Source organism: Bombina bombina, chromosome 2 (genome assembly GCF_027579735.1).
Source record: "Bombina bombina isolate aBomBom1 chromosome 2, aBomBom1.pri, whole genome shotgun sequence".
Classification (NCBI taxonomy): Eukaryota; Metazoa; Chordata; class Amphibia; order Anura; family Bombinatoridae; genus Bombina; species Bombina bombina.
Genome location: NC_069500.1, coordinates 619,307,426 through 619,330,386, shown reverse-complemented (window position 1 = coordinate 619,330,386; position 22,961 = coordinate 619,307,426). Strand labels below are relative to the sequence as shown.

The following is a 22,961-nucleotide window of genomic DNA, read 5'->3' as shown; positions in this document are numbered from 1 at the left end:
TAAAACATAGATAAAATTAAAAGTATACACACAAATCTAGCACAACCAGTTATAAAACTAAATAAATAATTAAGTACAGATAAAACCTGCTTAAAGAACATATATATAAAAAAAAAAAAAAATTTTGTTGATAAATTAAATGATAATGATATGGGTCTGCAGTTTTCATCCAAAATGGATGAAACAAGTATAGACTTTCTGGATTTAATACTTGAATGGGATAACCTAGGTAACATCTCCACCAAAACTTTTTTCAAACCAGTGGATGCTAACAGCTATCTTAATTTTAAAAGCAACCACCACTTACCCTGGAAAAAGAATATACCATACAATCAGTTCTGTAGGTTGCGCAGAAACTGCACTGATTTGAAAACTTTTGATATACAGGCCAACCTTTTAAAAGAAAGGTTTTTGGAGAAAAATTTTCCTAGTAGTTTAATTGAGACCAGCTTTCTTGAGGCCAGAAAGAAATGTAGAGAAGATTTTTTCTTTAAATACACAGGGGCTAATAATGAGACCAACAAAGAAGATAAGCCAAAAAATCCCAGTGAGTCTAATAATACTGGGGTTAGATTTGTAACACAATTCAATAATAACCACAAAAAGATCAAAGGCATTTTAGAAAAATATTGGTACATCCTAGAGAACGATCCATTTCTCACCAACACATTGAGTAAGCAACCAATATGTACTTTAAGAAGAGCTCCCACCTTAAAAAATAAGCTGGCACCCAGCAAGGTAGTCATGAAAGTACATCAGCCCAAAAACAGAGCAAATGGTAATATCCTTAAAAATAGGGACTCTACACTATTAGGCAAACCAGGTTTTTATAAATGCAATCGTGCACACTGTGGCCTATGTGCTTTCACAAATCCAAATAGAATTGAATTTAGTTCATTTACCACAAAAGAAAAATTTAACATCAATTCACATTTTACGTGTGATTCTCCCTTTGTCGTCTATCTCTTAGAGTGTGTATGTGGGCTCCAATATGTGGGGAGGACCTCCAGGCCCCTAAAAAAGAGGTGGGGGGAACACAAGAGAAATATAGAAAACAAAATCAGAAACCACAGTATCCCCAAACATGCTAGTCTTTGCCACTCCACACCATCTGATTGTTTTTCCATATTTCCACTAGAACAGATCCTACCCAAGTGGGGCAGAAACAGGTTTTTACATTTGAGACAAAGGGAGACCTTTTGGATATGGAAACTCAAAAGTTTGTCCCCTGGTGGTCTCAATGCCAATATTGATATGGCAGCTTTTAACTAACTGTTTTTAATATATTTTTATTATAATTCTGATTAGTATTACATTCACCCCTTTTTAATATATATTATGTTAATTACATTGTTGGGATTCTTTATGGATATATCCACCACTATTGCCTTTTGGGAAATTCATTATACCTAGTGCTAACAATACAGATATAACATGACTGGTATTTGACAGTTATATCGTATTTCATGTGTGATGCCTTTTGGGTTGTGGTTTCAGCCATACTCATGAGATTTGAGACGTGTCTGTGTAATAATCAGAGAAGCAGACAAGTATAGAAGACATGTATAGTTAGATATTTAACACGTGATACAGACGTGTACTTGCACATGTGTATATATGCATTAATTTTTTTTTTTTTATTTTTTTTTTATATATATATGTTCTTTAAGCAGGTTTTATCTGTACTTAATTATTTATTTAGTTTTATAACTGGTTGTGCTAGATTTGTGTGTATACTTTTAATTTTATCTATGTTTTAGAAACATAAACATAGGCTTCTTACATGAGGCTGCTGTTTACAGTTTTATGTTATATATCAAGTAAATAATATATTACTTGCATTTAGACTGACAGATACTCTAGCTCTACCTGTTTAATGTTTGGTTTTAAGTTGCGCGATTGGTGTCACCACTAAGAGCTTCCTATTGGAAATATATATATATATTTTTTATAATAACTATTCATTTTCATTTATTGTACTTATATTTTATATAGACACACACTTACTGGATCAATATATATATTATACACGATCCATTGACATGCTCGGATAGTTGAACCCTGCATGGTTTGATTTTGTATATCTGACACTAATAGCAGTGTTCTACTCACGCTGTCTATTTCACACAGAGGCTTGAATACTATCCTTTCTAGCATTGGACAACGATAACCAATGGTAACTCCAGTAGTGGTCACACCTCCATGCATGCGCTGTTCCTTTTAGAAGACGCCGAAAACTCGGCAATAAAAGTTCGTGGTTTTAATTATTATGTATATTGCACCTGAGGAAACGGTCAGGAGAGACCGAGAAACGTTGTGCTGCTATACTCCAAATAAAGTCTGTTTGCTTTTACAAGACTTTTGCCACGAATCATCTTTTATCCATTCATTTATTCAACATTTTAATTCAACATTTCGATCCACTTGATACATTGTATCCATTAGTGTATCTATCATAACAGTGGACAAGTATTAGACGAACAGGCTCTGTGAAAAGCCTGTGGCTGGATACTGCATGCTGTTTGCTATCGCCGCTCCCACACTCCAGAGCAACTTCGATATCCACCAGTGTGAGTTAGCTGGACGACTCCTAACAGTCCAGAAGGCATTTGTGACACTTCTCAAGTGTCATACAGCTTGTAAGTACGGTCTTACTTGTATATTTGGCGTGTTATAATCATCTGATTGTGCACTATGGTGGCGCCTTCTTTTTTTATCTTTTACTTCTGCAGAATTTAATATCTTGGGACACCGACAAGAATTTCGAAGAAGCAGCCTGCCATCCGTTCCAGATATCAGAATCTGGATTATGGACTAGATTAACTGTCCCCCTTCACCCGACACCCTCCTCTCAATACTGCGTGTAGCTCTCTCACTGCCTGTCTTGACGGAGCATAGTTGTTCAAGGAAACTTGCTGGTTAAAAGCATACAAATTATATTGGAAACCGTAAGACTTAATTATGGAACCTAATGATGACAAGTAGATTGAGAAGAGAAGGGGACTGAGGACAGAGCCTTGCGGTACCCCAACAGAAAGTGGTGACGGGGCAGAGGAGGACCCAAAGAAGGCTTTAATAAAGACCCTGAACAACTCGAGAGGCCGGTCTGCTGGGTGACTGTTATAGATCCCAGACTGTGTCATTTGCACCAATTGAGGTGCTTCAATACATGCGAGTTCAACTATATAATAAAATCTACATACATTTGGAAACTACAATATTGGGCCATGTGGCGCATCTGTCTCTGTTTGATATTTTAGATTGCTTAATTGGATCCTGGTCTGGACCACTACAGATTGCTGCCCTGGTATTCTACTATCAAGACCCTTATAAAGGACAATATAATGATCATTGTCACCCATTAATCACTATTTTTGAGTGAGATACAACTGTCCTATTAACATTGTGATTATCAAATTGTATAGGCTAACATCTATTTACTCTGTTCACAACATATATACTATTTTTGAGTGAGATACAACTGTCCTATTAACATTGTGATTATCAAATTGTATAGGCTAACATCTATTTACTCTGTTCACAACATATATACTAGTTACTATTGAATCAGTGTATCATCATTTATACTGAAAAGTGCATTTCTATTGGTAACATATAAACTACCTCATATACTACACATTATCATTTTTTAGATACTCTCAAGGGCGCCCCCTTTTCTTTTGTTGTATCTCTTGCAAGGTGTATCCAGTCCACGGATTCATCCTTTACTTGTGGGATATTCTCATTCCCTATAGGAAGTAGCAAAGAGAGCACACAGCAAAGCTGTCCACATAGCTCCCCCTCTAGCTCCACCCCCCAGTCATTCTCTTTGCTGGCTCTAAGCACTAGGGTCTCTCTCGGGAGTGTAAAGTGAATGTGGTGTTAGAATTGTAGTTTTATTATCTTCAATCAAAAGTTTGTTATTTTAAATGGTACCGGTTTGTACTATTTACTCTCTAGCAGAAAAGTGATGAAGATTTCTGCTGAGAGGAAAATGATTTTAGCATGTTGTAACTAAAATCCACTGCTGTTCCCACACAGGACTGAGGAGTACCAGAAAACTTCAGTTGGGGGGAACAGTTTGCAGGGTGATCTGCAATAAGGTATGTTCAGTCATTTATTTCTAGACAAGACTGAGATAATGCTAGAAGAGACTGACAAGATCCCCATGAGGGGAGGGTAAGCTATGTTCACAGACTTAGTAAGGAATTGAATGCTTACATAATAGGGCTACTATACTGGTTGACACTTATTCAGGGCAATCAATTGTTTGGCTAAGGAAAAATCGTTTTGCAAGACACTTTGAAAGCCCTTTTGGGTTCTTTCTGGGGTTATTACCACATGGCTGTGTTTTAGTCACTTAGGAGTGATTTACTAGGCCTCACAGCTCCGGTAGAATTGCAGAGGAGTTCATGCTGTTTCACATGGAGGGTCCTGCTGATGTTTGAGGGCCTAAAAGAAGCTATATTCCCCCAAATCTGATCCCTAAGGGCAGGTAGGGCCACTGCAAGGCTGTGGCAAGGTGCTGTAGTGATTTAACTGGGTGTTTGCTTTAGGCTGCTCCGGTTTGGGCATTAAGGGGTTAATCGTTTTGAAACTTGTGGTGCAATCTTATTAAGGCTTTAGCTACATACTGTGAAAATTTCAGAAAGATTGATGCATTTTTCACTGTTTTGTAAAATTGTGTGCTCTTTTTATCTCTTAAAGGCACAGTAACGTTTTTTTCAAATTGTGTTTTTTATTTGATTAAATTGATTTCCAAGCCTGTTTGTGTACTCTACTAGTCTGTTAAACATGTCTGACACTAAGGAAAATCCTTGTTCAATGTGTTTAGAAGCCATGGTGGAACCCCCTCTCAGAATGTGTCCCACTTGTACTGATATGTCTATACACTTTAAAGATCATATTGTTGCACTTAAGAATGTGGCCCAAGATGATTCTCAGACTGAAGGTAACGAGGGTAGCCCGTCTGCCTCTCCCCAAGTGTCACAACCAGTTACGCCCGCGCAAGTGACGCCTAGTACCTCTAGTGCGTCTAACCCTTTTACATTACAAGACTTAGCGGCAGTCATGGATAATTCTCTTACAGCCTTCTTATCTAAACTGCCCGTGTTACCTGCAAAGCGTGATAGCTCCGTTTTAAGAACAGATTATGAGCATTCTGACGCTTTGGTAGCCGTATCCGATATACCCTCACAACGCTCTGAAGTGGGAGCGAGGGATTTGATGTCTGAGGGAGAAGTCTCTGATTCAGGAAGAGTTCCTACTCAGACAGATTCAGATACATTGGCTTTTAAATTTAAACTAGAACACCTCTGTGTTTTACTTAGGGAGGTATTAGCTACTCTGGATGACTGTGACCCTTTGGTGATCCCAGAGAAATTGTGTAAAATGGACAAGTACCTAGAGGTCCCTGTTTACACGGATGCGTTTCCGGTCCCTAAGAGGAGTGCGGATATTGTTACTAGGGAGTGGGATAGGCCAAGTGTCCCTTTTGTCCCCCCTCCTGTTTTTAAGAAAATGTTCCCCATATCTGACCCCATGCGGGACTCGTGGCAGACGGTCCCTAAGGTGGAGGGGGCTGTTTCTACACTAGCTAAACGCACAACCATACCAATTGAAGACAGTTGTGCTTTTAAAGACCCTATGGATAAAATATTAGAGGGTTTACTTAAGAAAATTTTTGTTCAACAAGGTTTTCTTCTCCAACCTATTGCCTGCATTATTCCTGTAACTACTGCAGCTGCTTTCTGGTTTGAGGCGCTGGAAGACTCGCTCCAGGCGGAGACCTCATATGAGGAAATTATGGATAGAATTAAGGCTCTAAAGCTAGCTAATTCTTTTATCACTGACGCTGCTTTCCAAATAGCTAAGTTAGTGGCGAAAAATTCAGGTTTTGCCATTTTGGCGCGCAAGGCGCTATGGCTAAAGTCCTGGTCGGCCGATTTGTCGTCTAAATCCAAGCTTTTGAACATCCCTTTCAAAGGGAAGACCCTATTCGGGCCTGAATTGAAAGAGATTATTTCAGATATCACCGGGGGAAAAGGCCATGCTCTCCCTCAGGACAAAACCTTTAAAACAAAGAACAAAGCTAATTTCTCCTACATAGGTGTGTCCGGTCCACGGCTTCATCCTTACTTGTGGGAATATTCTCTTCCCTAACAGGAAATGGCAAAGAGGCACACAGCAAAAGCTGTCCATATAGCCCCTCCTCTGGCCCCGCCCCCCAGTCATTCTCTTTGCCGCTCTGAACAAGTAGCATCTCCACGGGGATGGTAAAGAGTTTGTGGTGTTTAGTTGTAGTTTTTATTTCTTCTATCAAGAGTTTGTTATTTTAAAAAAGTGCCGGTTTGTACTATTTACTCTACAACAGAAAGTGATGAAGATTTCTGTTAAAGAAAAATATGATTTTAGCACAAGTAACTAGAATCCATTGCTGTTACCACACAGGACTGTTGAGACAGAGAACTTCAGTTGGGGGTAACAGTTTGCAGACTTTTCTGCTTCAGGTATGACCAGTCTATTTTAACACATGTTAATTCTAGGAGACTGTCAGTTTTTCCCCTCAGGGGATCGGTAAGCCATTTTCTTAGACTGTGTAACAGATTACAGGCTTATTTTTTGGGCTTTATACTGGTAGACACTTTTGTGGACCAAATCGATTGACTTATATCACATTTTTATGGCATTTCAAATGTTTTGTGAACATAAATAAACTTTGGGGAACGTTTTTAATTTTTCCTGGCATTGGTTTAGATGCCTAATTTAGTCAGGAAGGCCCCTTCACTCTAGTATCCACGCAGGACTTGGTATGCAGACCTGGTAAATATGTCATCGGTTCCACCATGGAAGCTACCTTTGAGGCAGGACCTTCTGGTACAAGGTCCATTCAAACATCCAAATCTAGTTTCTCTGCAACTGACTGCTTGGAAATTGAACGCTTGATTCTATCTAAGCGTGGGTTTTCGTAATCTGTTATAGATACTCTGGTTCAGGCCAGAAAACCTGTGACTAGGAAAATTTACCATAAGATATGGAAAAAATATATCTGTTGGTGCAAAACCAAGTGTTACTCATGGAGTAGAATTAGGATTCCTAGGATACTCTCCTTTCTCCAAGAAGGTTTGGATAAAGGTTTGTCAGCTAGTTCTCTTAAAGGACAGATATCTGCTCTGTCTGTTTTGTTGCATAAACGTCTGGCAGCCGTGCCAGATGTACAAGCGTTTGTACAGGCGTTAGTTAGAATCAAGCCTGTCTATAGACCTATAGAACTTAGTTCTTTCAGTTATTCAAGGGGTTCCGTTTGGCCCTTCTTTGACAGAAAAGACGAGTGAATAAAAGATGTATTCTACTTAGGGAAGACATCAAAGTAATAAATATTATAGTGGATATGACACTATTAAGGAATAAAATAAAATAGAAGATTCTTATTTAAAAAATATAACAATCTAAAAGGGTCCTAACATGTAAGCAATAATATCACTGTCCCTATACAGGGAGTGCAGAATTATTAGGCAAGTTGTATTTTTGAGGATTAATTTTATTATTGAACAACAACCATGTTCTCAATGAACCCAAAAAACTCATTAATATCAAAGCTGAATAGTTTTGGAAGTAGTTTTTAGTTTGTTTTTAGTTATAGCTATTTTAGGGGATATCTGTGTGTGCAGGTGACTAGTACTGTGTATAATTATTAGGCAACTTAACAAAAAACAAATATATACCCATTTCAATTATTTATTTTTACCAGTGAAACCAATATAACATCTCAACATTCACAAATATACATTTCTGACATTCAAAAACAAAACAAAAACAAATCAGTGACCAATATAGCCACCTTTCTTTGCAAGGACACTCAAAAGCCTGCCATCCATGGATTCTGTCAGTGTTTTGATCTGTTCACCATCAACATTGCGTGCAGCAGCAACCACAGCCTCCCAGACACTGTTCAGAGAGGTGTACTGTTTTCCCTCCTTGTAAATCTCACATTTGATGATGGACCACAGGTTCTCAATGGGGTTCAGATCAGGTGAACAAGGAGGCCATGTCATTAGATTTTCTTCTTCTATACCCTTTCTTGCCAGCCACGCTGTGGAGTACTTGGACGCGTGTGATGGAGCATTGTCCTGCATGAAAATCATGTTTTTCTTGAAGGATGCAGACTTCTTCCTGTACCACTGCTTGAAGAAGGTGTCTTCCAGAAACTGGCAGTAGGACTGGGAGTTGAGCTTGACTCCATCCTCAACCCGAAAAGGCCCCACAAGCTCATCTTTGATGATACCAGCCCAAACCAGTACTCCACCTCCACCTTGCTGGCGTCTGAGTCGGACTGGAGCTCTCTGCCCTTTACCAATCCAGCCACGGGCCCATCCATCTGGCCCATCAAGACTCACTCTCATTTCATCAGTCCATAAAACCTTAGAAAAATCAGTCTTGAGATATTTCTTGGCCCAGTCTTGACGTTTCAGCTTGTGTGTCTTGTTCAGTGGTGGTCGTCTTTCAGCCTTTCTTACCTTGGCCATGTCTCTGAGTATTGCACACCTTGTGCTTTTGGGCACTCCAGTGATGTTGCAGCTCTGAAATATGGCCAAACTGGTGGCAAGTGGCATCTTGGCAGCTGCACGCTTGACTTTTCTCAGTTCATGGGCAGTTATTTTGCGCCTTGGTTTTTCCACACGCTTCTTGCGACCCTGTTGACTATTTTGAATGAAACGCTTGATTGTTCGATGATCACGCCTCAGAAGCTTTGCAATTTTAAGAGTGCTGCATCCCTCTGCAAGATATCTCACTATTTTTGACTTTTCTGAGCCTGTCAAGTCCTTCTTTTGACCCATTTTGCCAAAGGAAAGGAAGTTGCCTAATAATTATGCACACCTGATATAGGGTGTTGATGTCATTAGACCACACCCCTTCTCATTACAGAGATGCACATCACCTAATATGCTTAATTGGTAGTAGGCTTTCAAGCCTATACAGCTTGGAGTAAGACAACATGCATAAAGAGGATGATGTGGTCAAAATACTAATTTGCCTAATAATTCTGCACTCCCTGTAGAGACACCCCCACATAGAGTATATGTAGGCATTTGAAAGAGATAGGTCTTATTGTAATTGTGATTTCAAATACTTCTGTTAATATAACCATGCACCCCCCCTCTTCACCTGCCACTTTGCATTACTATTACTGATGGAGAGTTTCAAATATTGAAATATTTTAATATTCTAATTTTTACATATTTTAATTATGTTTACAATCGATGTTCATTATCCTAATGTTTTTATCATGTTTATCATTCGAACAATTTAATTATATTTTAATTATGTTTACAATCGATGTTCGTTATCCCAATGTTTTTATCATGTTTATCATTCCAATGTTTTTTAGCCCTGGGTCGTCTCCATATAGGAGGCTATATGACAATGTTTATCTTAATAGGTTTCTTGATATTTCTATATATCAAAAAATATATGATTTTTTATGACATTCCAGAAGACATTCTATACGCTTTTCCTAAATAGATATCTCTATAGGGACAGTGATATTATTGCTTACATTTTAGGACCCTTTTAGATTGTTATATTTTTTAAATAAGAATCTTCTATTTTATTTTATTCCTTAATAGTGTCATATCAACTATAATATTTATTACTTTGATGTCTTCCCTAAGTAGAATACATTTTTTATTCACTCGTCTTTTCTGTCAAAGAAGGGCCTAACAAGCAGCCTTACAATTTTCAAAAACAGCTAGTTACCTTAGGATAGATTAAGCCTATTTTCAGATCAGACATGGTAAATCTAAATATATGACTGAAAATTGTTCTATTCATTCACTCTTATATTGGTTTCCATGGTGATAAATGACTGAACACACACTTCCGGTTTGCCGATTTTAGGCAAATATTATCTTTCAAATATTAATGAAACAAATAAAAATGAACATGTACTTTATCTGAAACATAGCATGAATTTACCATGAAACTAGGAACATATATACAAAAATAGAATAAACTCAATAGTACTTCCAGGTCATCAGGAACAGGAAGTAGAGGTTATATTTTTTTACTTCCAGGTCAACAGGAAGTAGAGGTTATTTTTTTACTTCCAGGTCAACAGGAACAGGAAGTAGAGGTTATTTGTTGGCGCCAAAACAACACTGGCACTTATTGGCCAGTAATAGCTATAAAAGGAGCTACCATGCTAATCCATCTATAGTCTTGATAAAGGCCCAGTTCTTAGGGCCGAAACGCGTTGACATATATGGTAAGCTTCTTTTCAATTACTGACTAAGTTTGAATAGCAGTTTTGCACTATGTTATATTTGTTTTATTACAGGTATATCTTTGAATGAATTGATCCCTGAGACATAGGATCCATTTCTGTATTTTTTCATCGTTTACACACAGGAATAACTTTTTAGGAGCATCTCTTCACATCTTGTATTCACATAAGGGTCACTTTATAAGTGTGTTATTCACTTTAACACATCCTAAATATTCATTTGGATTATTTTTTCACATTTTTTCCTTTCTCCTGTTAAGTGTAGTCAGTCCACGGGTCATCATTACTTATGGGATATTAACTCCTCCCCAACAGGAAGTGCAAGAGGATCACCCAAGCAGAGCTGCTATATAGCTCCTCCCCTCTACGTCACACCCAGTCATTCTCTTGCACCCAACTAATAGATAGGATGTGTGAGAGGACTGTGGTGATTATACTTAGTTTTTATATCTTCAATCAAAAGTTTTTTATTTTAAACGGCACCGGAGTGTGTTGTTTTCTTCTCAGGCAGAATTTGAAGAAGAATCTACCTGAGTTTTGTATGATCTTAGCGGACGTAACTAAGATCCATTTGCTGTTCTCGGCCATTCTGAGGAGTGAGGTAAACTTCAGATCAGGGGACAGCGGGCAGGTTCACCTGCAAAGAGGTATGTTGCAGTATATTATTTTCTAAGGAATGGAATTGACTGAGAAAATACTGCCAATACCGATATAATGTAAGTACAGCCTTAAATGCAGTAGTAGCAACTGGTATCAGGCTGATATGTATGCATGTTTACACTTCAGTATTCTGGGGAATGGCATTTCACTGGGATAATACTGTATGCATATAACTTTTAGCCTAACTTGCAGTGTGAACGACTAGCAGCAGGCTTTTAATGACATTTCATAAATTAGATTTTAAACGTTTGCTGGCATGTTAAATCGTTTAATTATCTGAGGTACTTGGTGAAAAATTGTTTTGGGCGTTATTTTCCACATGGCTGTCGTTTATTTTAAATTAAAACAGTTTCACTGAGCTTCCCTCACTGTTGTGTGTGAGTGGGAGGGGCCTATTTTGGCGCTTTTGCTACGCATCAGAAATTCAGTCACAAGTCTGCCTTCTCTCCCTGCATGATCCAGAACGTCTCCACAGAGCTCAGGGGTCTTCAAAACTTATTTTGAGGGAGGTAATCACTCACAGCAGACCTGTGAGACTGTGCTTTGACTGTGATAAAAACGCTTATATTTTCAATTGTTATACGTTTTTTCTGATATTAAGGGTTAATCATCCATTGCTAATGAGTGCAATCCTTTGCTAAATTTATGCTTTTACCGGGTAAATTTGGTTTTTATAACTAATCCGGTTCATTGTTATTCAACTATTATAGTTTTTTTTCTGTGCTTCTTAAAGGCACAGTAACGTTTTACATATTGCTTGTAAATTTAGTTGAAAAGTATTTCCAAGCTTGCTAGTCTAATTGCTAGTTTGTTAAACATGTCTGACTCAGAGGAATCTCTCTGTGCTATATGTGCAAAAGCCAAGGTGGAGCCCAATAGAAATTTATGTACTAATTGCATTGATGCTACTTTAAATAAAAATCAATCTGTACATGTTGAACATCATTCACCAGACAACGAGGGGGAAGTTATGCCGACTAACTTGCCTCACGTGTCAGTACCTGCATCTCCCGCTCGGGAGGTGCGTGATATTGTAACGCCAAGTACATCAGGGCGGCCATTACAAATCACTCTACAGGACATGGCTAATGTTATGACTGAAGTTTTGTCTAAATTGCCAGAACTTAGGGGTAAACGAGATCACTCTGGGGTGAGAACAGAGTGCGCTGATAATGCTAGGGCCATGTCTGATACTGCGTCACAATTTGCAGAACATGAGGACGGAGAGCTTCATTCTGCGGGTGACGGATCTGATCCAAATAGACTGGATTCAGACATTTCAAATTTTAAGTTTAAGCTAGAAAACCTCCGTGTACTGCTAGGGGAGGTATTAGCGGCTCTGAATGATTGTAACACAGTTGCAATCCCAGAGAAAATGTGTAGGTTGGATAAATATTTTGCGGTACCGACGAGTACTGACGTTTTTCCTATACCTAAGAGACTTACTGAAATTGTTACTAAGGAGTGGGATAGACCCGGTGTGCCTTTCTCACCCCCTCCTATATTCAGAAAAATGTTTCCAATAGACGCCACCACACGGGACTTATGGCAAACGGTCCCTAAGGTGGAGGGAGCAGTTTCTACTTTAGCTAAGCGTACCACTATCCCGGTGGAGGATAGCTGTGCTTTTTCAGATCCAATGGATAAAAAGTTAGAGGGTTACCTTAAGAAAATGTTTGTTCAACAAGGTTTTATATTGCAACCCCTTGCATGCATTGCGCCTGTCACGGCTGCGGCAGCATTTTGGTTTGAGTCTCTGGAAGAGACCCTTGACTCAGCGCCAATAGATGAGATTTCACACAAGCTTAAAACCCTTAAGCTAGCTAATTCATTTATTTCTGATGCCGTAGTACATTTAACTAAACTTACGGCTAAGAATTCCGGATTCGCCATTCAGGCACGCAGAGCACTGTGGCTAAAATCCTGGTCAGCTGATGTTACTTCTAAATCTAAATTACTTAACATACCTTTCAAGGGGCAGACTTTATTCGGGCCCGGTTTGAAAGAAATTATCGCTGATATTACAGGAGGTAAAGGCCATGCCCTGCCTCAAGACAGAGCCAAACCTAGGGCTAGACAGTCTAATTTTCGTGCCTTTCGTAACTTCAAGGCAGGAGCAGCATCAACTTCCTCTGCTCCAAAACAGGAAGGAGCTGTTGCTCGCTACAGACAAGGCTGGAAACCTAACCAGACCTGGAACAAGGGCAAGCAGGCCAGAAAACCTGCTGCTGCCCCTAAGACAGCATGAAGAGAGGGCCCCCGATCCGGGAACGGATCTAGTGGGGGGCAGACTTTCTCTCTTCGCCCAGGCTTGGGCAAGAGATGTCCAGGATCCCTGGGCGTTAGAGATCATATCTCAGAGATATCTTCTGGACTTCAAAGCTTCTCCCCCAAAAGGGAGATTTCATCTTTCAAGGTTGTCAACAAACCAGATAAAGAAAGAGGCGTTTCTACGCTGTGTACAAGATCTTTTACTAATGGGAGTGATCCATCCGGTTCCGCGGTCGGAACACGGACAAGGGTTTTACTCAAATCTGTTCGTGGTTCCCAAGAAAGAGGGAACCTTCAGACCAATCTTGGATTTAAAGATCCTAAACAAATTCCTAAGAGTTCCATCGTTCAAAATGGAAACTATTCGGACAATCTTACCCATGATCCAAAGAGGTCAGTACATGACCACAGTGGATTTAAAGGATGCTTACCTTCACATACCGATTCACAAAGAACATTACCGGTATCTAAGGTTTGCCTTCCTAGACAGGCATTACCAGTTTGTAGCTCTTCCATTCGGGTTGGCTACGGCTCTAAGAATCTTCACAAAGGTTCTGGGCTCTCTTCTGGCGGTACTAAGACCGCGAGGAATTTCGGTGGCTCCGTACCTAGACGACATTCTGATACAAGCGTCAAGCTTTCAAACTGCCAAGTCTCATACAGAGTTAGTACTGGCATTTCTAAGGTCGCATGGGTGGAAAGTGAACGAAGAGAAGAGTTCTCTCTTACCACTCACAAGAGTTCCCTTCTTGGGGACTCTTATAGATTCTGTAGAAATGAAGATTTACCTGACAGAAGACAGGTTAACAAAGCTTCAAAATATTTGCCGTGTCCTTCATTCCATTCAACACCCGTCAGTGGCTCAATGCATGGAGGTAATCGGCTTAATGGTAGCGGCAATGGACATAGTTCCTTTTGCACGCCTGCATCTCAGACCGCTGCAATTGTGCATGCTAAGTCAGTGGAATGGGGATTACTCAGATTTGTCCCCTACTCTGAATCTGGATAAAGAGACCAGAAATTCTCTTCTATGAAGGCTTTCTCGGCCACATCTGTCCAGGGGGATGCCCTTCAGCAGGCCAGACTGGACAATTGTAACAACAGACGCCAGCCTACTTGGTTTGGGCGCTGTCTGGAATTCCCTGAAGGCTCAGGGATCATGGACTCAGGAGGAGAGTCTCCTTCCAATAAACATTCTGGAATTGAGAGCAGTTCTCAATGCCCTTCTGGCTTGGCCTCAGTTAACAACTCGGAGGTTCATCAGGTTTCAGTCGGACAACATCACGACTGTAGCTTACATCAACCATCAAGGAGGGACAAGGAGTTCCCTAGCGATGATGGAAGTATCAAAGATAATTCGCTGGGCAGAGTCTCACTCTTGCCACCTGTCAGCGATCCACATTCCAGGAGTGGAGAACTGGGAGGCGGATTTCCTAAGTCGCCAGACTTTTCATCCGGGGGAGTGGGAACTTCATCCGGAGGTCTTTGCCCAAATACTTCGACGTTGGGGCAAACCAGATATGGATCTCATGGCGTCTCGCCAGAACGCCAAGCTTCCTTGCTACGGGTCCAGGTCCAGGGACCCGGGAGCGGTCCTGGTAGATGCTTTGACAGCACCTTGGACCTTCGGGATGGCTTATGTGTTTCCACCCTTCCCGATGCTTCCTCGTTTGATTGCCAGGATCAAACAGGAGAAAGCATCGGTGATTCTAATAGCGCCTGCGTGGCCACGCAGGACCTGGTATGCAGATCTAGTGGACATGTCATCCTGTCCACCTTGGTCTCTGCCTCTGAGACAGGACCTTCTAATTCAGGGTCCTTTCAAACATCAAAATCTAATTTCTCTGAAGCTGACTGCATGGAAATTGAACGCTTGATTTTATCAAAGCGTGGATTTTCGGAGTCAGTAATCGATACTTTAATACAGGCTAGGAAACCTGTTACCAGGAAGATTTACCATAAGATTTGGCGTAAATACTTACACTGGTGCGAATCCAAGAGTTACTCATGGAGTAAGGTTAGGATTCCTAGGATATTGTCTTTTCTACAAGAGGGTTTAGAAAAGGGTTTATCTGCAAGTTCTTTAAAGGGACAGATCTCAGCTCTGTCCATCCTTTTACACAAACGTCTGTCAGAAGTTCCAGACGTTCAGGCTTTTTGTCAGGCTTTGGCTAGGATTAAGCCTGTGTTTAAGACTGTAGCTCCACCGTGGAGCTTAAACTTAGTTCTTAACGTTTTACAGGGTGTTCCGTTTGAACCCCTTCATTCCATTGATATCAAGTTGTTATCTTGGAAAGTTCTGTTTCTAATGGCTATTTCCTCGGCTCGTAGAGTCTCTGAGTTATCAGCCTTACATTGTGATTCTCCTTATCTGATTTTTCATTCAGATAAGGTAGTTCTGCGTACTAAACCTGGGTTCTTACCTAAGGTAGTTACTAACAAGAATATCAATCAAGAGATTGTTGTTCCATCATTGTGCCCTAACCCTTCTTCAAAGAAGGAACGACTTCTACACAATCTGGACGTAGTCCGTGCCCTGAAATTTTATTTACAGGCAACTAAAGATTTTCGCCAAACTTCTTCCCTGTTTGTCGTTTATTCTGGTCAGAGGAGAGGTCAAAAAGCATCTGCTACCTCTCTATCCCTTTGGCTTCGTAGCATAATACGTTTAGCCTATGAGACTGCTGGACAGCAACCTCCTGAAAGGATTACAGCTCATTCTACTAGAGCTGTGGCTTCCACTTGGGCCTTTAAGAATGAGGCCTCTGTTGAACAGATTTGCAAGGCTGCAACTTGGTCTTCTCTTCATACTTTTTCCAAATTTTACAAATTTGACACTTTTGCTTCTTCGGAGGCTGTTTTTGGGAGAAAGGTTCTTCAGGCAGTGGTTCCTTCCGTATAAAGATCCTGCCTGTCCCTCCCGTCATCCGTGTACTTTAGCTTTGGTATTGGTATCCCATAAGTAATGATGACCCGTGGACTGACTACACTTAACAGGAGAAAACATAATTTATGCTTACCTGATAAATTCCTTTCTCCTGTAGTGTAGTCAGTCCACGGCCCGCCCTGTTTTTTATGGCAGGTCTAAATTTTAAATATACTCCAGTCACCACTGCACCCTATAGTTTCTCCTTTCTCGTTTGGTTCTCGGTCGAATGACTGGGTGTGACGTAGAGGGGAGGAGCTATATAGCAGCTCTGCTTGGGTGATCCTCTTGCACTTCCTGTTGGGGAGGAGTTAATATCCCATAAGTAATGATGACCCGTGGACTGACTACACTACAGGAGAAAGGAATTTATCAGGTAAGCATAAATTATGTTTTTTCTTTTTTCATTTTTGTGTACACACATTTTTGATTATTCACGCCCACTTCATCACATCATCTTTTCAGGATTTTTTTGGACATTCCCAATAATTTTTTAAATTTGATTTGAAAACCACTACGTTTTTCTTTTTTACACACTTCATCATTTCACCGTTTATCGAGCGATATATAAGGATAACTGTTTAAAATAGAATCTTCATATTGGACATTCACTCTCTGGAAAGAATTTAAAGTTTGGGACCTACATATTTATGGACACCTACTCAGTAAATTGATGTTTTTATATATTTATATTTTTTATCCAACCATCAACAGCTGTTTTATTGTAATTTATTTTGTGATTAAGATTGTATATTGTTGTGGTTTTTAACCACAATTGTATTGTTTTTTATATAGATATATGCATATTTTATTGTTAATTTTAAGTGGATCCACTTTTGTATCTTGTTTGTATATTTTAGCTATAAGTAGCTTATAAAATATTTTATATACCCCTATAGAATTTCAATATATATTTTTTATTTAAATAATCTTGTCACTACTAGTGTCTTAGCCTTTTAGGAGGTGCTCTGTGTATTTATTTTTAGCACTACATTCACCTTTTTGGGGGCGCTGGTACCCACAATACTAGGAGCTATAGACACAGGTTGAGCGCTGTCAGATTTTAACAGATTATTAACCAGGAAATAGTTGTTCCTTCTCTGTGTCCGAATCCAGTTTCAAAGAAGGAACGTTTGTTACACAACCTAGATGGGGTCCGTGCTTTAAAATTCTATTTAGAAGCAACAAAGGATTTCAGACAGACATCATCCTTGTTTGTCGTTTATTCTGGTAAGAGAAGAGGGCAGAAAGCTACTGCTACCTCTCTTTCCTTTTGGCTGAAAAGCATCATCCGATTGGCTTATGAGACTGCCGGCCGGCAGCCTCCTGAACGAATTACAGCTCACTCTACTAGGGCTGTGGCTTCCACATGGGCCTTCAAGAACGAGGCTTCTGTTGATCAGATTTGTAAGGCAGCGACTTGGTCTTCACTGCACACCTTTACAAAATTTTACAAATTCGATACTTTTGCTTCTTCGGAGGCTATTTTTGGGAGAAAGGTTTTGCAAGCCGTGGTGCCTTCCGTTTAGGTTGCCTGACTTGTTCCCTCCCTTCATCCGTGTCCTAAAGCTTTGGTATTGGTTCCCACACGTAAGGATGAAGCCGTGGACCGGACACAACTATGTAGGAGAAAACAGAATTTATATCTTACCTGATAAATTCCTTTCTCCTACGGTGTGTCCGGTCCACGGCCCGCCCTGGCTTTTTGTCAGGCTTAAGAATTTTTTATCTCTATACACTACAGTCACCACGGCACCCTATAGTTTCTCCTTTTTCTCCTAACCGTCGGTCGAATGACTGGGGGGGCGGGGCCAGAGGAGGGGCTATATGGACAGCTTTTGCTGTGTGCCTCTTTGCCATTTCCTGTTAGGGAAGAGAATATTCCCACAAGTAAGTATGAAGCCGTGGACCGGACACACCGTAGGAGAAAGGAATTTATCAGGTAAGATATAAATTCTGTTTTTCGTTCCTTTCGCAATTTCAGGAACTGCCCCGCTTCATCCTCTCCGGCTGCAAAGCAAGATGGTAACGCTTCACAGCCCAAGGCAAACTGGAAACCTTACCAGGGCTGGAATTAGGGTAAACAGGCCAAAAAGCCTGCAGCTGCCACCAAGACAGCATGAAGGGGTAGCCCCCGATCCGGGACCGGATCTAGTAGGGGGCAGACTCTCTCTCTTCGCTCAGGCCTGGGCAAGAGATGTACACGATCCTTGGGCATTAGAGATTGTAGCCCAGGGATACCTTCTAGAATTCAAGGACTCTCCTCCAAGGGGAAGGTTCCACATTTCTCGTCTGTCTACAGATCAGACAAAGAAAGAGGCGTTTTTACGCTGTGTAGAAGATCTACATCCAATGGGAGTGATCCACCCAGTTCCAATTGCAGAACAAGGACCGGGGTTTTACTCAAGCCTGTTTGTGGTTCCCAAAAAAGAAGGAACTTTCAGACCAATCCTGGATCTCAAAATTCTAAACAAATTCCTCAGAGTCCCATCATTCAAGATGGAGACCATTCGGACAATCTTACTAATGATCCAGGAGGGTCAATATATGACTACCGTGGATCTAAAGGATGCATATCTGCACATTCCTATCCACAAAGATCATCACCAGTTTCTCAGGTTCGCCTTTCTGGACAAGCATTTTCAGTTTGTGGCTCTCACTGCTCCCAGAATTTTCACAAAGGTGCTAGGGTCCCTCCTGGCGGTTCTAAGACCGCGGGGCATAGCAGTGGCACCTTACCTAGACAACATCTTAATTTAGGTGTCAACTTTCCAAAGAACCAAGTCTCACACGGAGATTGTATTGGCCTTTCTGAGGTCTCACGGGTGGAAGGTGAACATCAAAAAAGAGTTCTCCCTCCCCCCTCACACGAGTTCCATTCCTAGGAACCCTGATAGACTTGGTAAAAATGAAAATATTTCTGACGGAGGTCAGAAAGCTAAAACTCTTAACTACTTGCCAAGCTCTTTATTCCATTCCTCGGCCGTCTGTGGCTCAGTGCATGGAGACAATCGGACTAATGATTGCGGCAATGGACATAGTCCCTTTTGCTCGGATACACCTCAGACCACTGCAACTATGCATGCTCAAACAGTGGAATGGGGATTATGCAGATTTGTCTCCTCAAATTCAGTTGGACCAGGAGACCAGAGATTCTCTTCTCTGGTGGTTGTCTCAGGATCACCTGTCTCAAGGAATATGTTTCCGCAGGCCAGAGTGGATCATTGTAACGACCTACGCCAGTCTATTAGGCTGGGGTGCGGTCTGGGACTCCCTGAAAGCTCAGGGCTTATGGTCTCGGGAAGAAACTCTTCTCCCGATAAACATTCTGGAACTGAGGGCGATATTCAATGCTCTTCAGGCATGGCCTCAACTAGCGGTGGCCAAATTCATCAGATTTCAGTCGGACAGCATCACCACTGTAGCTTACGTCAATCATCAGGGGGAACAAGGGTTCCCTAGCGATGACGGAAGTAACCAAAATAATCAGGTGGGCGGAGGATCACTCCTGCCATCTCTCAGCAATTCACATCCCAGGAGTAGACAACTGGGAGGCGGATTTTCTAAGTCATCAGACTTTTCACCCGGGGGAGTGGGAACTCCACCCGGAGGTATTTGCCCAGCTGACTCAGCTATGGGACACCCCAGAGTTGGATCTGATGGCGTCCCGTCAGAACACCAAACTTCCTATCTACGGGTCCAGGTCCCGGGATCCCAAGGCGGTATTGATAGATGCTCTAGCAGCGCCTTGGTCCTTCAATCTGGCTTATGTTTTTCCACCGTTTCCTCTCCTCCCGCGTCTGGTTGCCAGAATCAAGCAGGAGAAGGCTTCGGTGATTCTGATAGCGCCTGCGTGGCCACGCAGGACTTGGTATGCAGACCTAGTGGACATGTCATCTGTCCCACCATGGACACTGCCAATGAGGCAGGATCTTCTAATACAGGATCCGTTCAAGCATCCAAATTTAGTTTAGGATTCCCAGGATATTGTCCTTTCTCCAAGAAGGATTGGAGAAAGGATTGTCAGTTAGTTCCTTAAAAGGGACAAATATCTGCTTTGTCTATCCTGTTACACAAGCGTCTGGCAGAGGTACCAGACGTTCAAGCGTTTGCTCAGGCTTTAGTCAGAATCAACCCTGTCTATAAACCTGTGGCTCCGCCATGGAGTTTGAATCTAGTTCTTCAAGGGGTTCCGTTTGAACCTTTACATTCCATAGACATTAAGTTGTTATCTTGGAAAGTTTTGTTTTTGATAGTTATCTCTTCTGCTCGAAGAGTTTCAGAATTATCTGCCTTACAGTGTGATTCACCTTACCTAGTGTTCCACGCAGATAAGGTAGTTTTGCGTATCAAGCCTGGTTTTCTTCCTAAAGTTGTTTCTAACGAGAATATTAACCAGGAAATAGTTGTTCCTTCTCTGTGTCCTAATCCATCTTCGAAGAAGGAACGTCTATTACACAATATTGATGTAGTTCGTGCTTTAAAGTTCTATTTACAAGCAACAAAGGATTTCAGACAAACATCTTCCTTGTTTGTTATCTATTCTGGTTAGAGGAGAGGTCAGAAAGCGACTGCTACCTCTTTCCTTTTGGCTGAAAAGCATCATCCGTTTGGCCTATGAGACTGCTGGCCAGCAGCCTCCTGAAACTGTTACTGCTCATTCTACCAGAACAGTGGCTTCCACATGGGCTTTCAAAAATGAGGCTTCTATTGAACAGATTTGTAAGGCAGCGACTTGGTCTTCACTGCATACTTTTGCCAAATTTTACAAATTCGATACTTTTGCTTCTTCGGAGGCTATTTTTGGGAGAAAGGTTTTACAAGCAGTGGTGCCTTCCGTTTAAGGTACCTGTCTTGTTCCCTCCCTTCATCCGTGTCCTAAAGCTTTGGTATTGGTATCCCACAAGTAAAGGATGAATCCGTGGACTGGATACACCTTGCAAGAGAAAACAGAATTTATGCTTACCTGATAAATTACTTTCTCTTGTGGTGTATCCAGTCCACGGCCCGCCCTGGCATTTAAGTCAGGTAAAAAAATTTTTGTTTAAACTACAGTCACCACTGCACCCTATGGTTTCTCCTTTTTCTTCCTAACCTTTGGTCGAATGACTGGGGGGTGGAGCTAGAGGGGGAGCTATGTGAACAGCTTTGCTGTGTGCTCTCTTTGCTACTTCCTGTAGGGAATGAGAATATCCCACAAGTAAAGGATGAATCCGTGGACTGGATACACCGCAAGAGAAAGTAATTTATCAGGTAAGCATAAATTCTGTTATTTATTACCCTTTTAAAATATTTATATATATATAAATATATATATATATATATATATATATATATATATATATATATAATCTGAATAGGAATAAGCACTCACTGGATTTCAAAACAACAAATATTTATTTGGCAGTGACGTTTCGGGGCATTCACCCCTTCCTCAGACAACCCAAAATGTGAAACAAACAAAGTTAAATAGTAACTCAAGCCCCTCCCCCATCAATTTTCAGCCAATCAAAATACATCCAATGCAATCAATAGGGGATGTATATTACACAACCACAATTACATTTCTGTACAAAATCAATAAAGTGTATGCTTGTACAAAGCACATGTGTGATATAACCATATAAAGTGTATTATGTTACAGTGTCAGTGACAGTGAAGTGGACGGCTATGGAGTGTGCCAATAGATAATGAAAATGCATCTGCCTACTTATAATACATTCTATGAACAAAACTTAAGGAGTATATTAGACATGCTGTTACCAAGAGCCGTAACTTATTTATACCACCTATACACTACTTAGAAACATTTATTCACTTAGCTGTAAGGCAACTTACTGTGTATCAAACAGCATATGAGTCATCATAAGCAATGCATACTCCGCCATCAGTTAACACGCTAGCTACCGCATGGTCGGAGGGGGCGTGTCAGCATCCGGGTTAGCATCTTGGCTCGCTGCTGAAGATCCAAACACTGAGCGGTGTTATGTGTTGCCATAGCAACCTGTCCAGGCGTCATCAGCCACACCAGATCGAGGCTGTACTGCGTAAGTCTATAACAGGTCACCATGGCAACCATAAACAATGCCATATTTTACACACAGCTGCTGTCATAATAGGATCGCATATCACTACGTGTTGATGTGACAACTAGATATGTAATTAGTTATAAACTAGCGCATTGAGGATTGTCAAGTGAATAAATCTATACTACCAGATAGTCTGTGTAACATTAGAATACATGACTCTTTTAGATTTGAGTTAGAGTTTGTTTGATTAATTGATGGCTATAGTTCCCTTAACCTTTGATTCCCTTAGGAAGAATTTGATCACACCGAGTATAATCTTAGAGATTTCTTTTAATATAGTATACAACAGAGAGCCTTAATCCCCACCACCGCTGGTAGTATAGATTTATTCACTTGACAATCCTCAATGCGCTAGTTTATAACTAATTACATATCTAGTTGTCACATCAACACGTAGTGATATGCGATCCTATTATGACAGCAGCTGTGTGTAAAATATGGCATTGTTTATGGTTGCCATGGTGACCTGTTATAGACTTACGCAGTACAGCCTCGATCTGGTGTGGCTGATGACGCCTGGACAGGTTGCTATGGCAACACATAACACCGCTCAGTGTTTGGATCTTCAGCAGCGAGCCAAGATGCTAACCCGGATGCTGACACGCCCCCTCCGACCATGCGGTAGCTAGCGTGTTAACTGATGGCGGAGTATGCATTGCTTATGATGACTCATATGCTGTTTGATACACAGTAAGTTGCCTTACAGCTAAGTGAATAAATGTTTCTAAGTAGT

General features: G+C 40.9%; 1 protein-coding gene across 1 annotated transcript in view; it reads left to right on the top strand.

Annotated features, from left to right (window-relative positions):
• The window catches only part of PLGRKT (plasminogen receptor with a C-terminal lysine), a 314,821-nt gene that overhangs the window by 271,729 nt on the left and 20,131 nt on the right, over positions 1-22,961 (top strand). The gene's annotated exons all lie outside the window — the stretch shown is intronic.